The sequence below is a fragment of the Gossypium hirsutum genome, chromosome D10 (assembly GCF_007990345.1).
Source record: "Gossypium hirsutum isolate 1008001.06 chromosome D10, Gossypium_hirsutum_v2.1, whole genome shotgun sequence".
Lineage (NCBI taxonomy): Eukaryota > Viridiplantae > Streptophyta > Magnoliopsida > Malvales > Malvaceae > Gossypium > Gossypium hirsutum.
In genome coordinates, this window is record NC_053446.1 from 59,126,544 (window position 1) to 59,146,541 (window position 19,998).

The window sequence follows — 19,998 nt, forward strand, 5'->3', positions numbered from 1 at the left end:
GTAGTTGTGTTTTAGTGGGTTAATAGGGAGTGTTTTTAGGAGATAATTGGGGAGAAGTTATCAAAATAAGATTTTCTCCTTATCAGTTTTCTATTTTCTATTTTTTTTCTTTTCCCAACAAATTTTCTAACGTTAGACTTTTGTTTCTCTGCCGTGTTTTCTCCATTCTTGTTCACTTTTGGTTTTTGTTCCCCTTTGGCCAAATCTTTTTTCTTCTCTTTCCCCTTTCTTTTTGTTTCTGTATTTTTTTTGTGAGTCGTCTCTTTGGGTGCAACTTTCGACTTCATCTATTTCGGTAAGTGGAATTTCCCCCCTTAGTTATCGTATTTCGATTAGGCAGTTAACAAATGGTCCTTTTTACTCTCGTTTAGGCACTGTTCAAAGGTTTTAAATGGATATTCTAGTGTGTGGAGACGACTGATTGTCAGATTCATCACGGTAAGTTTTCGAATCATTGTTGGTTTAGTTTCTCGATTTTATGTTGGGGATATTTGGTTGATTGACGAATCAAGTGATTAATTAAGGGATATATTGGTCAAATATAGGTTTTTGAAGGCTCGAGTTACTATGCAGAGCGAATCGATACTAGGTGTGTACCCAAAATGTAGAAAATAGGATTCGGGGAAAATCTAAAATTGCTTGCTGCCGAGAAATAAGAGAATTAAGAGAAAATTATACGAAAAATTGTAGAGAAAGGAAATAAGGGTGTTATAAACTTGGAAATCAACATTTTACACTAAAATAGTTTTGGATAGCAGCAATAGTCTAATTTTGAAAGATCATCAAAAATAGTGGAAATTGAGTTAGAGGTTGAATAAAATATGAAATTAAAGTTTATTGAGTCTAGTTTTTCATGGAAGAAACAATGTAAGCAATGAAATTGTAAGTTAGGAGATATAATGAATTTTTTGAGACAAGGTCAGAATGGTTTCAGGTTCTCCTGTTCTGACTTTGGAAAATCATCAAAATTTGTAAAAAAATAATTAGGGGCTTAAATATATATGTTTAAGTCCTTAATGAGTCTACTTTCAAGAGAAAAAAATAGAAACATCATCCAAGTTTCGTACTAAGAGACAAATAATTTTTAATAAGGAAAGGTTGAAGCTGTCAAACAGCAGAATAGGGATAACTTTGAAGATTTTACTGTACTTATTTGGTAAGCTATAAATTCTAAAAATTTTATGGTAGAAATGTATTTGAGTCTAGTTTTGAAAACATCAAGCGGATCTTAATTTGGTATTCTGTAGCTCAAGTTATAAATAATTTAGTGATAATGACTCAAGTAGACAACTCTGAATGATCATATTAGTAAATAGTGGAAACATATATGAATATTTAGCTAGCATGGGTTACATTAAAAATGGATCACACGACCAATACAATTTGGGTCGAGTGGCCACGCGGACACATATGGGCGTATGAGCCTATTTTTACCGAAATGTTTCTAAGGTTGCACGGGTCGCCCAAGTCGACTGTGAACCTACTGTAAGGTCGGTAAGCGCTACTTAGACCCCTAAATGTGTGAAATTGACTGAATGATATTTGTTCTGAGCATGTTAATATCTGAACTGAATATATGTACTGAAATTGCATAATAGCATATCATCCATGGTATGTTGTATTGCATTGGGTTGGGGGTTGTTATTTGGAGGAAGTGTACTGAAAGGCTTTAAACCTAATTTACTGGCAGCTTAGCTGCAAACTACTGTTTTGTGCCGCATTCGGTACTATTTGGAGTGTAGGGATGGGTGAGTTGATTATATCCCCACATGAGGTGTAGGGCTGGACGAAGATGGTGTGTAGAGGCTGGTTGGGTAGGATTTTGCTATTGCTTAACTGTTACTACTACTGATACTGTGATGGACTAAGGCCCTACTGCATTTTTTGACACTGTCACTGATACTGAAAAGGGATTAGGCCCAAGACGGTTCAACTGTGCATTGTGAATACAGATTGTTTTTTTGTTTCCACGGGATTACACACTGAGTTTACGTAAACTCACCCTTTTTGTTTAATGTGCATAGGTAATCCCCAGGCTTAGACGGACCGGTGCGACGGAGGACTCAGCGGTGACCACAGTAATTTTTGGACTTCATGGTTTTCAATTATGATTTATGATTTGATTATCATTAATTATTTGGGTTGTAATTTAAGGACCCTCTGGGACTTTGGTTTTAAATTTTTGGTAGTTATTTATTTATTTTACTTTATGGATTTATACTTGCTGGTCGTAGGAAATTCGGTTTTTAAAAAGTTAAAGTATTTTCTAAATGCATTATCACTTAGACTATTTTATTAAAGCTTCTGCAACGAGGGATGTTTCAAAACAAATGTTTTAAATGAATAAAGACAACTTCCTAAGTTCTAACAAAGGTTTACTAAAGATAATAACATGAAATATTTTCATCGTAACAACAAGGTTTGAAAAACACTATCGTGTGACATTGCCAGATACGACCATAACGTCTAGGCTGAGTTTGGGGTGTTACAGTAATCATGTTTTGAACTTTATAATATGTCTTAAATGTTAAAATGTAATGTATTTGATCGTAATTGCTCTGACAACGAATGTGGCATCCTGTAGCTTAGACCCGACGATCGGGTCAAGTATGGGATGCTATAGTAAATCTCAACAATAATGAAGGTGTTGAAATGATGGTGCTTGGGGATTGGAAAAACAAAGATGTTGTTATTGAAGGTCAAAAGTATGTCTAATATTAGATACACGATTTTGAATTATTCAAGCACATAAACTATCTTAAAGCATAACATTCCATCATTGTCAGAAAGTTTGAGTCCATTCTAAGATTACATTGTCGTAGGCTTTATCCAAAGTATTGCACTTAGCTGTCCATGATGCTAAATATTCATATAACACCCAAAACCCGACCGAGAAGGTTCGACTCGAATCTGGCAAGCTACATTAGGAACCGAAATGACCCTCTGTTAACTCCTAACCTATTCTCCAACACACTACTTAATAACAACAAATAATGTGTTAAGTTAAAACACAACAGCGAAAATAATTCACACATGGAAGGTAAACATGCGAGCTTGCAAGGTAAACAAAGGAAAGGTTCGCATGTCAAACAATAGATAACTTAAGGGTTAGCATAAATCGTGCACTTAGAGTACATACAATCAAACATGATAATATAAATACTTAAAAGTTATTTTAACGTTTGCACTGTTATAGTATGCCTAAAGACCAATCATGAGATGATTGTAATTTCATACTTGTTTTACATTGTTTATTAATATAAGGCATTGCAATTATTATTTTAATTTCTTTTTCTGTATATAAATAAGCTAAATTGTAATAAAGTCCTAAGAAAAATATTATTATTCTTAAAAGGTCATTAGTCAGGTATTATTGTGGGCTTGGACAACAATAATGCATTAAGACTAATGTGTAGTTGATTGATGACAAAGTGTTGTCGTTGACATAAGGATATCAAAACCAATATATGAGTATGTGCCAGAGAACAACATATTGGACTGACCCGCCATGAGTATGTTTCTTGGATTATTATGTAATAGTCACCACATTACTCATAGTGATAACTATGTATTCGATTCTCAAACTAGAGATCATCATTATCCCAATATTGTGAGTCGTATATTTTGATACAGTCAAACGTCTTTCGTAACAGGTTTACTAAAAAGAATGATGTTGAATATGCCATAATCTATGTAGTGGGATATGGTTGATTAATATATGATTTGTCCTTCCTACATAATGGGAGCAATATCTTAAGTCACTTGATTGAGTAAGACTAGAAATGCATGACCATGCTCGAATAAGTTGATATGAGATATCATACTTATTTGTTTATTGTAATCTACTCGAGATATCAAGAAATATGAGATTGGATTATGCAAGTGTGACTATTCCATGATTTGTGTCCGATCTAGATATAAAGGACAAAATGATGTAATACATGAAAGGTTTATCAAGAAAGGTTATGTCAAATTACAACTTTTTGTAACTTAGGTAGCAATGATGCATTGCTAGATGCCACTCATTTCTTGTATTATTAGAAATGTTCTAGTATTACTACTAACGTTACAAGAACCTATAGGGTCACACCCTATGGTTAAAATGAACAAAATCGAAACACGATTGGTATTGTCTTTAGCTATCACATGAATTAAATTAATTATTGAATTAATCTAATACGACAGTTAAATATTAAACGAATTAAATGTACAAGCTTGTTGTACACAAATAGATAACGTAGTTAAAATTAATATATGAATTTGATTCATATAAATTTTTTACAGAATATAGTTTACTAAAATTATTATAATAAATTATTATAATTATGATCATGGTCAAACACTAAAACATGGTAGTTATAATTCTTTTTGGAAAGAATATAACATTTTTAATACTTTCCATATACCAAAATCCTAAATTAAGGTTAAGAGTGTTTTTAAAGAAAATAAGTGAAAAAGGTTTAACAGCTGTTTTGAGAGATTTTTCTCTGGAAAAGTTACATGAGAGTTTTTTCCGTTTGTTTTAATAGAGGGTGGACTACGTAGAGGCCGAAATGTTTTCGTTGTGGCTTGGAATCAACATCAAATCAGCTACATCCTTTTATCTTTTTAAGGTATATCTTGAACCTTGTTTCAACCCATTTCGTTCCTCGTACATGGATCCATGATTGAGGATCGTCGAAATAATTTTTCGCTACGCCACGGGGTGTACCAATGGTCCCAACACGCACACATCAAATAACCTAAGTTCGCATAACATATACAGTATGAGTTCGCATAAAATATGGGCTCGCAATCAATAAGAGTTTGCACTTTAAACACGTACAATAAGGTTCGCTTAACAGACTAGCATATGAGTTCGTAGTACAATCTAAAACATAAATTTGCATAAAACCTAAGCTCTCGTAATTATAACAGATTACATACAAACAGGCTTCGCTACTAACGATCGTTCATGCATGGGTTTCTTAAACAGAGAATTCATACAAGGGTTCACATACTTGTATTGAGTTCACTAAATTGTAAGATATTCCTACAGAAGGTTTCACATGCATATAAGCATCGCTAATATACAGGGGTCGCAGAGAAATAAGACTTTGCAAATAAACTGGTACACATTTGACTTCGGCAAAATTAAAAGAAAACAACATGGTACACATGCATAGAGAGAATAAACATCAAACTTCATTTATGCTAAAAAGAAATTAATAACAACGGTTTAACTGGATGGTTCACAAAATAAATTAGACTTTTAAAAAATTATTTCCAATAACAGAGTCAAATTATAATAAGACTAAACCCACATAAACAAAATGCCATCGCCTAATTTCTAGGTTCACCAATATCTATTTAGGGAAGAGCCTCGCCAAGTCATCTACCTCGCCACTGCCATCCGCGACCTATTTACCTGCGAAGTAAGAGAGGAGTTGGAGAGTTTATTACGAACTCAGTGAATAATCAGGAATCAACGAAGTATGCTTTTATAAACAAAGTTTTTAAACAGAAAGGAGACATATTAGTTTGAAAATTGTTTCACATGCTGAGTTTGCGGGTGAGGTGAGAGATCTAGTTTGTAGTTCTTATTAGAAACGATAAGTTTGTAAAAACAGTTTCGCATGTACTCACTGAAAATCACACTTAGAAACTTAGCCTGTGCTTGTTCGAAAACAAATATTATATAGCATAAAACATGCTCGCATAATTGTCTTATTAGATTAGCTGAGGAACATAAGATATGTTCTCGCACTTGTCCTAACACACTTATCTTATCTGTCTGTTGGGTATGTGGATCTCCTTACAACGCATTAGAATGACTCATAGAGTCTTTATAACATGTCCCATTATTGTAGCGTGGAGCTTTGCACTCTCTTGTACACCAATATATCCCAATGAATGAAGCTAAGCTCGACATTCCCTTATCTCTCTACATGTCCCAGGGCCTCAAAGCCCAAATCCACAGAACTTTTAGGTGAGTACTCACAATCCTTTGGTATATCAATATATGCAACATAAGGGCTTGCAAAGGAGCATGCATAGAAACTTATCATAGAGAGCTCGCATAGGGAGCTTACTCGAAAATACTTGTATAGAGCTTATGAAAACACAACTTGAAAACAAATTATTGAAAACACAATTTATAAAACCATACTTTAAAAATTCTTAAAAACATAGGCTCACATAAGAGCTCGCATAAAACATATATTTAAAAACACAACTTGAAAACAAATTATTGAAATTAAAAATAGGGTTTCATCGAATAAGCTTACTTTTGGAACTTAGTTTTGAAAACAAAGTTCTTGGAAAACATAACAGTTAGCACACTTAAGGCAATTCTTAACCACTCACTGAAAACTAAGAATTAAACAAGCTTGGCTTTGCCTTTATCCTTGCTGGTAGATAGTTTGGCTAGTTCACAACATACATAAACATACACATAAATTACTTAAACAGACAAAACTTACAGAATTTCACACATGCAAGTGAACCTAGCTTTTAGGACATTCATAACCGATAGGACAAAGACTTACCCTGGGAGCTGCGAACTTGATTCAGAATAAAGTCTTGACGACAAAATATCAATGAAAGAATTTCATGGAATTAAGGGTCGTATTTATAGACTTAAGTGTCATGGTAATATTAGGATACTCTACTTGACTTAGGAAAGACATTACTTGCACATAAAGTATTCCTAGATATACTATATATTTATTTCCTAATTTGAGTCTGACTCTATCTTTGACTGGTGAACCCTCAGTTCACAACTCAACTGGCAAACCCCAGTTTGCCAAATAAACAGATGAACACCAATTCACCAACACACTGGCGAACCTACCTTGCAATGAATCTGGCAAACCCTCTTACCGCCTCTTTTGGCGTACACTACTACTGGCGAACCTCTTGCTGATACTCTTTTGGTGAACCCTAGCTCGCCGAAGTACTGGTGAACCCACCTGATAATGTGAGATAATGTGTGATAGTTATATAAGGGGCACAGTCTAAGGGGTGTAGTCAGTATTGGACCTCAACCCAACTCATTCAATGACATCCCAAACCCAAAGCTTGTTAATGATAATGTTGGTGACTTCATTTAAGCCGAAGCCCAAGTCTAGAAAGAAGTAGATGCTGAAGGTGTAAGTGCTACTGAGCCCAAGCTTAAGGATGGATCGATTGTTCCTAGTTGAGGGAGTTATAGTAATCGTGCATACAAGCCCTTAAAATGTTATCAAACGTTAGGTGTCTGCATTTGTAGGCATGAATTTATGGAATATGCTTATGAACTGCTGGATTTGAATTACCCTTTATTCCATCACAATGTTAACCTCATACTTTGCCAACTCTTCCTGACGAAAGATGTTGTGTAGAGCCAAACCAAGGAGTACAACATTAGGGAGTCGATGGACTTCAAGGTCATGAAGTCCAATTGTTATGTTTGTGTGTGTAAATGCATAAATTATCAAAAGAATTTCATGTGATTGGTTCGGGTAGCCTATATCAAAAGCAAACATATGTGGGCCATTAAAAAATATAATATCCCTCGATACTTGTTTCAGTCTTGATTGTGGAGATCCGAAATTGATTCCAATATTCGGTCTTGTACAAGAAAGCACAAAACACGAGATAGAAGGCCATGAAGCATTGTACGAGGACTGGGAAAAATCATACAATCAACTACATAGACAGGTGCCTATGGCTCAAGAATATGCTCTCTAGACGATATCCAACATTGAAATGGTTCCAGCGTATGACAACACAAATTTAGTCCGGGGGACACACTTCTTCCAATCGTCCAGTTTGGAGATTCAGGTAATTTGTTTAAGGGTTTAGACATTGCAAACCCATTGTCCAAATAGACGGTACATTCTTATATAGGAGGTACAAAGAGAAGTTATTGATGGTCGTTTAATAGGATGGGACAAGAAAAACAGTTTCGCTTGCGTTTGCTCTAGAAGAGTAGGAGATGGAGGAGGCCTGGGCATTCTTCCTACAACGTTTGCACATGTAAGTGTCTTTGAACATAGATTATGTCTGATATGTTATCGAGGGACGAGGCTTGTACCAATGGTGCGAATGTAAAAATTCTCCAAACCCAAATTAATATACCTATCATACAAAATCCAGGCCCAAACAAAATTCCACTCAAAATTATAGTACTCCCTGAACCCAAAATCATTAACATTAAGAAAAATGAAATCTATTAATATTCCTTTTTTTTTGGGTTAAGCCAGTTAATTGATTGACTTAAACTTGTTTGATTATCATGTTTTTTTTTAAATGGTTCAGTTACTGGTTTTCTGTCATACAATTTATGAAGTTTTTTTCAAAATTCTGAATCCTCAACTAATTATTTTCATTTAAGGTAGACATTATGTGGTTAGTTCCACTTAGCTTTTAGAAGTTTGTAACCAAATATAGCAAAATAGTAAAATATGACAAGTTATATAGCTGGCAAGATGCAAACTAAGTTGCATCGTGTCCATCTAACTAGCACTAACAATAAAATAAAATTCTAAAAAATTAATTTGTAGAAAAATAGTGAAAACAAAAATTAAATTTATTCAATTTCATTCCCAAAACCCCAAACTTTTTCATCAAATGCAACGCAAGATGTTCTCCCGATAGGCTTCTCCAATGGCAATCCAGCTGACCAACCACCATTTCTCACCATTTCTTGTTGAAAACTGAAGCAGCTGACCAAAAACTCCAAGCTATTTCTTTGTTTGCGAATCAAGATCCTTATGATCCCTCATGGGCTTTAACTCCCCTTCTTCCACAATTTCTTCAATTTTCTCTTCTTTGCTTTTTCAACCTTGAACAACACTTGAAGATGAACCATGCTTGAAGATTACTACCATGAAAATGGGAAACTCTTTTGTCATTGAAAAAGAATAAAATATACATTTTGAGATTTTATTCGTTCGAAGTGTCCCATATTTTTTAATGGCGTTATATTTTGGGCCAAAACATGTGAACGGAATAAAACTTTAGAGACTATTTATGACCAAAAAAAAATCTTTAATAGTTAATTTGAGAATTAATTAATTAATACAGCATATGTATAAACATAAACAAAAAATGCATTTAAAGGAACATACAAAAAAGAAAAGATAAAATGAAACAAAAATTAAATTCTACTTGTTTACATCGATCAACATTATATTTTGGTGCCCATGAAATATTAATTTACTTGATATTATTTTTTGTACTATTTTTTAATTTATTTAAGGATTCGGAAGGGGATTATTAAAAAAAATGAAAAAGTCATATTCTATAGTTTCCTTTTGTTCTTTTAATTTAAGTTAGTTTTTATTTTAAAAAAAATTAATAAATTTTTGCTATGCCAAAAGGGGAAAAGGGGATCCATATTAGTTAAAAAGACAAAATTTAGAGGTAAAATCTTTTTATTAGTTTTGCAATTTTTGTACTTTAATTTGGTCAATTTAATCATTGTATTTTTTAACTGATTAATTTTAGTCTATATGTTTTTCGAATTTTAAAATTTAGTTTTAACCTGAACGATAAACAGTTAAATCTGTTTGGTTAAATTTTACTAGCTAAGTTTTGTACTATGCGTAAAGCTATAAATTTGGTCTACTTTCTCTAATTTGGTCGACATTCCTAGTTTCTACAATTTTTCAAAAATTAAAATTTTAATATTAATGCAAATGATATCCGTTAAATTCATTAAATACCCTTTTGTGAATAATACGTGAAAACAACAAGTTAGATGATATTATAAATGTAATAATATATATGTTTGCCACACAACTTAACAATTACAATTTGGTTAGGAATGAAATTTTAAAATTTGAAAAATACAAAGACTAAAAATACAAAAGATTAAATTAATAACTTATGTGGGCAAAATATTATTGTATCCAATTAGGAAAAGGAAAATAAAAAAAGCATACCTTGAAGTAACAAAGATTAAAGAATCTATATTAGAAGAAGAAGGGAAAGTAGGAACTCCTGCAAAAGTTAAAAGAACATGAGAAAGTGATTTTGGTTGGTGTGTTTTAATTTAATGAACATTTAAAAGTGCTTAAAATTTTTTGCCCAAAAGCCTAAATTCTGTAAAATAGTATATTGTTTATCTCAAAATTGCTTCCTAGAAGCAACGCTAATCTAAAAATACAAAAGTTAAAAGTATAGAAATTAAATTAATAACTTATGCATCATACAGGGACTCGTAGCACAATTGAACCAAAATCATATTCCAGGTTTGAAAAGAAAATGAAAAAAATACTATAGGCGCGAAAAGTCAATAGGAGAGAAAAGTCTGAAGTAGGCAAGACATTGGAAAAAGTATAATCTCTAATAAATGCATTAAACTTGATGTTTACTTTTTTCAAATCCTAACTGTTGTTGAAACCCAAAATTAAAATATCAAGAATGTTGAGTTGTCTAAATCTATTAATATTTCTTATTTTTAGAAATTATACTGCAAGGGAAGAGGGAATCCACACACTACTACTACTATAGGAGGGAAAAGTCAATAGGATAGAAACCCTGGATGATGATAAGGATATCCCAGACCCTACACAATTCTGTCTTTACCCAAAATGTCTATTTCATGCTCAAATAGATTTCATTTTATGAGAGTGACAGAAATGAGGTAAGTGTTTAAATTGTAATTTTTTTTATATTTTAAATGTTTAAAATAAAAGTTTTTTTTATGTTAAAGTGATTATTTATATAATTTATCTCACTAATAAATTCATTAAACTTTATGTATTTTTAAATATATAGTTTATTGCGACAGTATCTGAACTTTATGTAAACAAAACAAAAGATAAGAAGTAAACGATTTGAAGACAAAAAGAGAAAAATTTTATTTAGCGATGGTATCCGCCTCCAAGTTGGTTATCGCCCGTCTATTTCTGCTCCCATCAACCCTTTCTTTCTTTCTTCTTCTCATTTACTACACACGTCTTCCCTCTTTTCAGTTTACAAATCTATTTTGTGGGTATCTTTGTTGTCTTCACAAATTGTGATAGATAGATGAGGGTGCCGGTTGTTAGCTAAAATTTCACCGGCCACCAATACTTTTTCTTGGAAAGTGAGTGGCTCTTCATCAACTTCTTAATTTGTTTCTGGTTTGAGAGTATTTCAGAATAATAAATGATTTCATGTGTCGATTTAGACCCATGCTGTCTTAAGTTTTATATTTTTTTGTTTGTTTTTCCATTGTTTAATAAGTTTTTAGTTTTAGAAATTTTTGTCTACTCACGTAGCACAATTTTTAGTCTTGCTTAGGCATGTAATTTTAGGGATGATTTTGTTGTAGTCCTCTCTAGTTTGGTGAATACTTAATTCTCTTGTTAATTTTTGCTCGCTACTTTGGACTATCTTGGGCTGATTTCATTATTGTATTAAGTGCTTGCAATCACTTCAAATATGTCGTGCTTGAGTTGTGGCAAAACCAATTGTCAACGTATCATAATGTTCTATTAATGCTGAGGTTAAAGCCTTTATTGTGTTGATGAAACTTGTCTTTCACCATCTACAACGAGTGTTTGCTATATTTTTCTCTCTGAATTAATGAATTTATCTTTTAAAAAAATTAGATTAAAGCTAATTAATTTATTAGGTTCGACGAATTAAATCATTTTACACAAAATTAAAAATAAGAAACAGAATCATACCATTTAAATTCGTGTGAAATATATTAATCATTACTCCACATAAATTAAAATCTTTATATAAATTTATTCAACTAATGTATTTTTAAACAATCCAAACTCATTATACTCTTCAAAATCAGAATCACTATCACGTGGTCTAAACCCAAACTAAAATATCTATCTTGAGCTACCTAACAAAATTCCAAACTCAAATTATAATTTTCACTCAATCCAAATCAATTAACATTTAATTAAGGGAGTTGTCAGTACCGTTTAATTTTGATAAGCATACTGTTTTTATCATGGTACTGATACGTATTAGTATCGACATATTTTAATATACTATTTTAAGTTTATTAATAATTTTAAATATTTTTTTTCATATACATTTTTAGTTTCTTAATAAATTACATATATATATATTATTTTTTAAAATAATTTTAACTGTAATTATAAAAAAAATTAAAATGATTAAGATAAGACTTTTAAAATTTGATTTAAAATTTAAAAATATTGTATCAACCGACATGGGCTGGTACAGGCTGATATTGCTTGAAACCAACTGAAACACACCGAAATAGCCAAAACAATCGGAATTTTGATTAGAATGGAATATGAACTACTCAGTACTAGTTTAGAACTAAAATGGTACGTACCAACTAATACGACCAATACTAGTATGGTACCAACTACCATGTATTTAACAAAAATGAGTAAATCTATTAATATTTCTAATTTTTTTTGGTTAAGTTGATTAATCAACTGAACCAAGTTTGTAGTAATAGTGAAAGGCAAATAAGCTAGTATTTAATCAACATCAATCTTTTATTGATATTTGTATAGACAATAATCAATATAGGTGGAGTGTGCATCGTATTTCGTCCGAAACAGAGTTGATGTCCCCACGAGGAAGAGCCAATGTCCCGACTACGCGACACATAATGTCCCGACAAGAAGAACCCGTTGTCCTGATGACGCGACAAGTGACGTCCCGACGAGCCGATAGCGACGTCATGATGTGGCGACGTGTTCTCTACTCAACCAAGCTTCTTCTCCTAGTTAAACTCTATTATCTTTTCCCAATTGAACTCTAATAACTTTATGATACTCAAATCAGGTTAATCACGAATTTTAACCTGTAAATAGTGCTTTTAGCAATCATAGAGAGTAAGGTTTAGCAACATAATTAAGAGAGAGTTTGTGGAAATTTTCGGGAAAACTTTATATTTTTCTAGTTAGGGTTTTGTTTGTTTCTCCATCTTGTACTCCTCTTCGATTTTTGCAGGTTTAGTAAGGTTTTCTTTGCCTTTGGTTTTATATCCTCTTCGAAAGGGTTTTTCCATGTAAATATTTGTGTCCAATTTTCTTATTTTTCATTCTTGTTCGTTGCATAATACAGGTTTACCCCAACAAACTGGTATCAAAGCTTGGTTCGATTTTCACATACAACCCGTTCAAAGATGGTAATGAGGTACGATATCGAGAAGTTCGGTAGGATCACAAGTTTTAGTTTGTGACAAGTTCGGATGACGACAAGTCTGGTTCAGAACGATGTGAAAAAGGTCGTTACAGGGCTAAAGCCCACGGATGCGAATCAGATAGAATAGGACAAGCTTGATGAGAAGAAACTATCAACAATTTAGTTGTGCCTCACTAATAATGAATTGCAAGAGGTAGTTATTCAAAAAACGTGTAACACCCCTATAATAGCCCGATTTTTAATGGTGTCAAAAACAGTGGTTCGAGACCACCAAATCCGATGAGTAAGCTTGTAAATTTTATTATTTAATATTTACTAGTCAAATAGGATTTTAAAAATATTTTTGAATTGGTAATTTATGTTTTATAATGATTTATTAGGTTCGAGTGGTAAAACCCTAGGTCAAGTGATTTTAAAAAATGAGCTATCGAGAGCTCATTTCTGTAAACCGAGCCATAAATATTTTTATAAATATTTACGGAGTTTCATTAAGGTAGTATTAAAGTTTCGTTAAAAAATTTTAATGTTTTGATAGTTAATTAATTAAAAAGAACTAAATTGAAAAATATGCAAAACTTGCTAATTATAATTAAGTGATTAAAAGGCTTGATTAATAAATAAAGAAAAACCCAAATAGTAAATATACCTAAATGAATAGGATGAGGCGGCATAACAAGGAAAAAATAATAAAAAGGGCCATTTAATGGCAAAATGGTAAATAAACTAAAATTAAAAATATATAGATTAGATTTTAAGGTTTCGCATTTCTTCTCCCATTTTCGGTTCAAACAGACATTGGGAGATCTCCTTGAGCTGGTTTTGCATATTTGCTTCAAGTGAGTTCAATTTTTACCCATTTTTTTTGTAATTTTTATGTTTTTGAGATTGTTACAATTAGGTCCAACTAAATATTTTTTAGTTTTTGATTTTATTAAAAATTTTGAAAGTTGAAATTGATGAACCTTGTGATTTCTAATATTAAATGATGAATTTGAGATATTAATTGTTATTTAAAAGTATTTTATTAAGTGATTTTTGATGAATTTTTTGATTAGGGATTAAATTATTAAAATAGTAAAAATACAAGGGTTGTTGTGAAATTATTGCCAAAATGGGATTTATTAAATGCCATGAAAATTTGGCTAGCTTGGATTTTTATTAAAAAAAGGTTAATTTACATGTTTTAGGTTCAGGGACCAAATTGAATAAAAAACTTTAGGGGTAATTTTGGAAAAATGTCAAAAATGACCAAATTACATGAAATGAATTGTTTTATTGTCTAAATTAATATTTTGAATGAAATTATTATTTTAGATCAGGATCGAGTGGAAAATCGAGGAAAATATATAATTACTAAAATGCCCCTAAATCTTGGTATTTCTGTAATTTAGCCATGTAAGTTCGTACGAACTGTACTCTGTATAACTTTGATTAAAGTAAGTGTTAATAGGTGATTATATTGTGATCAAATTAATATATATATGTTAGTATGCAAGTTGTCGTGTTATGAAACAACGTAAATTCAACAATGTATGATGAATATCGAGTCCCGTTTGAACCTTAGAAATTTGAAGGATACAAATGACATGTCATTAGGGTTCCCGATTTGGTTGTGATCCTGCATGTGTTGCGAACACACTATAACTCTTTTGAGCTTCCTGATACTTAGCTTTCATGAGCTTTCCGATTAATAGCTCTCTTGAGCTTCCCGATATTTGGCTCGCAAGAGCTTCCCAATATACAGCTCACATGAGCTTCCCATTATATGGCTCGGAAGAGCTTCCCGTTTACAGCTCATATGAACTTACATGCATATGAATTGACGGATTACAGTTCAGTACACTTCGTGTGTACTACCCGTGTATCCAATGATATTCTAAATTGTTCAATGGGAAATATTCTGTTACGAGACAATATGAGTTGATACAAACTAATACAGGTATATATATGAAATGCATAGAAATGACGGTACATGATATATGGATATAATGATATAGATGATATAAGTTTATGAAGAAACAGTAAGAGAATGATATGTATCATGACATGTATATATGTGATTATCTTTACATGTTGATAAATGGAAATTATGTAAGTTGAAATGTGTAATAAACTCAAGTGTGACATGTTGAGAAAATAAGTTTATCAATTTTGAATTTATATAAAATATGTTCAAGTACACTAACAAGTGTTGTTGTTTGATGCTTAGGTAAGTGCTAAGCTACTGGTTAAATGATAATATGTTTATTTATATAATGCATTGAAAGGGTAAGTACTCAAATGAAAAATATGCTAGTGCCCATGAAAGAGTGGTAAGGTTTAAGTTATGCAATTTCTTATGAAATGACTTATCATGTGATTAATTTGAAAAAGGCTATGTTTAAATGCACTAGCTTGTGGCTATGGTTGAATGATATGCTTATGACTAGTGTGTTACGCATATGGAATGAGTGTGGAAAGTAAAGAAATGCAAATGAAAATAAAGAAATTTGGAAGAGTTAAAGTTGTTTAAAATCCTACTATGCTAGGAATAATATGTATAAATGATACTATAGATTTATTCATCTTGTGAGTTGTTGAATATAACTTAATGAGTATTGTGGTATCAATATTGGATTATTGTTGATATGTATAAATTTCATATTTGAAATGAATTGATATGATTAAAGTTTATACGAGCTTATTAAGCATTCATTGCTTACGTAGTTGTTTCCTTTTACTTGTCAGATTATCGGAAGCTTGATTGGGTTGGAAGCTTTTCAGAGTTATATCACACTATCCATCAGTTCTATCGGTGCTTTTGAATGTTTTGATTTTGGTTATAATGGCATGTATAGGTTATTTTTGGCTAAATATTGACCTATATGTGATTGTTGAGTTTAGTCACTCATTTGGCTTATGTTTTGGAAATTTGATATGTGCAATTTGCTTTAAAATGTGAATGTGTGGAATGATTTGTGGTTGAATGATAAAAGGTAAAATAGTAGTTGAAAATGCATATGAGGTACGTTTTATAACTTGGTGTGATTTGGTACTATGCGATAGTAAGTATATATTTATTTGATGCTATTGAGTAAGTAATACAATTGGTACCAAATGGTAAGTTTTAGTAAATGATTTACATGTTGTGTATTAATGCGATTAGACATAAAAGTTGGTGGATTACTTGGTTACATGGATTATATGGTTAAACATATTTATAATTGTCATTTAAGATGCCTAAGGGTATATTGGTTGTATGTAAATATACTGCATGTTTAGGGATTGATTTTACTTGTTTTGGATGCCACAATATGACTTGTTTATATGCACAATGTTAACTGAAGGTACATGCCTTGTTGGGTGAGAAAAATGACTTATAAAATAGCCTATTTTCATCCACACGAGCAGAGATACGGGCATGTGTCTCAACCGTGTGTGACACACGGCAAGGTGACAAGGCTGTGTATCCCCTGTATCTTTTAAAAGAATGCATGTCAGTGAGTTACATGGCCTTAGACACGGGCGTGTCTCTTGACCGTGTGAGTCATACGGCTGTGTGACCCCTACAATGTTGAAAATATTAAATGTTTCCGAAAAATTTTTTGAGTTTCTGATTTAGTCCCGATTTGTTTCTAATGTGTATTTTAAGCCTCGATAGCTCATATAAGAGACAATATGTATGATTTTGATTGGTTTTTGAAATGAATGCTATATAATAGAAAATGTTTGCATTTTCTATCTATTTGATTTATAAACTCCGGTAATGCTCTGTAACCTTATTCTAGCGATGGATTAGGGTTAGGGGTGTTACAACCCTAGATTTGGCGGGTCAAAAGTGTTGGCATATAGCTGTAAATAGTTTGTCTAGCGTAGTGTTAACCGCTCAAATGATTGTTTTGGCATATAAGTGTGGGCATATAGCATCCGCCACATAAGAAAGTAAGAACTTGACTTCATAATATTCTACTATATTAATGAAAAGTCCATGTTAAGAGATAAATGGTAAGTATGGAATTAGTAGTCGCCTAAGGCATAGCACGTCTGATTTGTCTGGAATACTATGCTAGTTAGATTTTAAGTAACTTGGTTAGAAATCAACGAGATAGCCAAGATGAGTAATGGTGATTTCAAGGTATTTATTTATACTTCTCTAAAAAACTATAGGCCATTAAGAAGGCAAGTTTTGAAACATATGACACTTGTTAAACTCCACTAAGTAAGTTAAGTTATATTTATAAGTGAGAGAGATGAGTTTTGAAAGGGTTTTTCTTTCTTCTTACTCTTCCTTAAGTGGTATTTATTGAAACCTTCCTTAAATTTGAATGTATCCTACTTTGAGATCTAGAGGCTATTGTTATATTATGATCAATGATTATTCCATTCAAGGGTAAGTATTACTATTCTACATGTTAAAAGAGTAAGTCTATAAAATGTGCATGAATAGTAAGATGTAAGTAGGCTTTGCATGGGAGTTGTTAGTGTTCGAATTGATGGTAAATTGTATACAAATGAGTCTTAATGATGTTCTTATGTTCTAAAAGAAGTGGTTGTTGCTGGTTCGAGATGGATATCTGGATCTGGAGTTTTAAACTATAGTAAGTATGAATCAGGTGAGTTCTATGTTGAGTCTTGCATGTATATTGTTCATATCAAGAAATACTTATAGGATATTGATTGAACTATGAATACGAAACTATGAAAAGTGTAGTAAGTATATTGGTAGTGAATTTGATAAATTCAAGTATGTTATGATTAGGGGTGTGCAAAATTCAGGTAAAACCGAAAAAATTCGGTTAACCGACCGAATTCGGTTAATCAGTCGGTTAACTAATTTTTTCGGTCGGGGATCAGGTAAGGATTTTTTAATTTTTCGGTTAACGGTTAAATCGGTTAGAAACCGGTCGGTTAACCGAATTTTTCGGTTTAACCGAATTTTGTAGGGTAAATATCATGGGCATTAAATTAAACCCAGACCAATTTATTTTCTCTCGTTGGACTTGGACTGTCCAATAACTGAACCTGTCTTGTTCTAGTTTTCTTAATTCTCAACAGGTAAGTAACACTGTAACAGCATTACAGCAAGTCAGCAACAATCGACTTTCAATCTTTCATAGTTTCATTCTCCCTTTCATTTTTTTTCCAATTTCTTCAATACCCAGACGCCAGACGGCCAGACCCAGGTTTGCTTTCTTCTCCCTTTCTTTTTTTTTTCCAATTTCTTCAACGTGTCTTTATTATATTTCATTTTCTGCTAGTAGATATATTTTAGGGTTTTGTTTTGGGGTGTTTATTGTTTAGTTCGTCTACCTTTTTTCTGATTTACCTTCAAGGTTTCTGCTTTTCTCATCTGATTTGTGGTGTAAAAACCTTGGTTGCTAACCACCCCACTTTCCAACATTGAAAAGGCAGTGTCCCTCCTCTCTTCAAATCCAGTCCCGGCAACATTTGTAGCACCACAAGTCTTGAACAACATCTCAAAAGTTTAAAATCCCCTCGATTATGTTTACCAAGTGAAAATGCTTGTTTACCAAGTGAATATCACTTGTGTTTTGTCTAAATTTGGGGGCTACAATTATTTAATTTCTTTTTTATTCTTGGAATTAACTGAAGAGACGATTTAAAATTAATAAGCTCAAGGTTTTTTTTTTTGTTTTTTTGAAAGGATAAACTCAAGCTTGAAATGGTCTAAATTGTGTACTTCCAGATAATTGGTAGACTGCAACTCTAATATTGATTGACTTTTCCAAACTCAAATGTCATTGCATTCGTACATATGTTGATCGGTACTAATTTATTTTAATCGATGCCAATAAATTCTTCCATGTTTGTTATTAAGAAAGTAATAAAGAGATGGTACCCTCCGCCTGAAGGTACTCTAAAATTTGTCTGGTAGGAGTGGATATGGAGGTGCCCTACGCAATGATAAAGGAATAATTTTAGCCTTATTCTTTGGACTGATCTATGCTCTTGATGCTAATTTGGTTGAATTGTTAGCAATTAGATGTCTTTGTTCAAACCAATTGGCTGCACAAAGTTAAGCTTATTGTTGAATCAAATTCTTCAAATGCTCTTAATGGATTTCCCATGTATTTGCCAAAGAGATTGAGGAGCTATCATTGATTTATCCTTTGTGTTTGTTGTTAGTGAAGCAAACTGTTTAGTTGATAGCTTGGCTAAAACAGGCATGGAAAGATCATCTTTATATTTAGCTTCTTCGTAATTTGTTGTTGATCTTGCTAAAATGAAGGGATTTGTTGGAGGCGGATTTTTCTGAATTGTCTCATTGCTATGTTTTTGTCCCTCTTTATGAAATGCAAGGATTTTCTCACCCTGTACTGTACTGTTTTACTTTCTTAATAATAATAAAACAAAAATGTATGTTATTGCTACAGAAATAGGCTATTATAAATTATATTTCACAATAAAAACATACTTAATAACACACCATCACCTAAAAACGGTTAATTCGGTTAATTCGGTTAATTTTTAACCAGAAATAAAAACTATATAATTTTCGGTTAATTCGGTTAACCGACCGGTTTAACCGAAAAATTTTCGGTTCGGTTAATGCTTTTTTAAAAAAATTCAGTTCAGTTAACGGTTAAAATTTTTGGAAGGTCGGTTAATTCGTTTATAGCTATTTCGGGTCGGTTAACCGGTTGGTTAACTGAATGCACACCCCTAGTTATGATTGGTGTCTGAGTATTGAAACGTTGAAGTATGGTTGTATATGTATGTCTGGAATGTATGCTATGAGATGTATGTTTTGTTGGGTGTATGTTAGTGAATTAAAATGTGGGGATTAGATTGTGTTGATGCATGAAAAGTTTGTAAAGTGAGTCCATGTCTAGTCACCGTGGTGGTATCTGATGGAGTTTGTCGAGACAAAAAACACGAACTTTGATATGAAACTCT

The 19,998-nt window shown here is 32.3% G+C and overlaps 2 long non-coding RNA genes across 3 annotated transcripts; both read left to right on the plus strand.

Moving 5' to 3' along the window:
* Window positions 1-7,612: 7,612 nt before the first annotated feature.
* LOC107916044 (uncharacterized) lies at window positions 7,613-13,379 on the plus strand. Of its 2 annotated transcripts, none has more exons than XR_001689360.2 (3): window positions 7,613-7,803; window positions 7,907-7,998; window positions 12,481-13,014. It is a non-coding gene; the product is annotated as an uncharacterized lncRNA (long non-coding RNA). The 2 variants fall into 2 exon arrangements; XR_001689359.2 differs by lacking the exon at window positions 12,481-13,014 and adding an exon at window positions 13,021-13,379 and having other exon boundaries at window positions 7,614-7,803.
* A 4,706-nt stretch (window positions 13,380-18,085) lies between these two features.
* On the plus strand, window positions 18,086-19,411 carry LOC121222507 (uncharacterized). Its single transcript, XR_005919828.1, has 2 exons — window positions 18,086-18,263; window positions 18,920-19,411. It is a non-coding gene; the product is annotated as an uncharacterized lncRNA (long non-coding RNA).
* The last annotated feature ends 587 nt before the right edge of the window (window positions 19,412-19,998 follow it).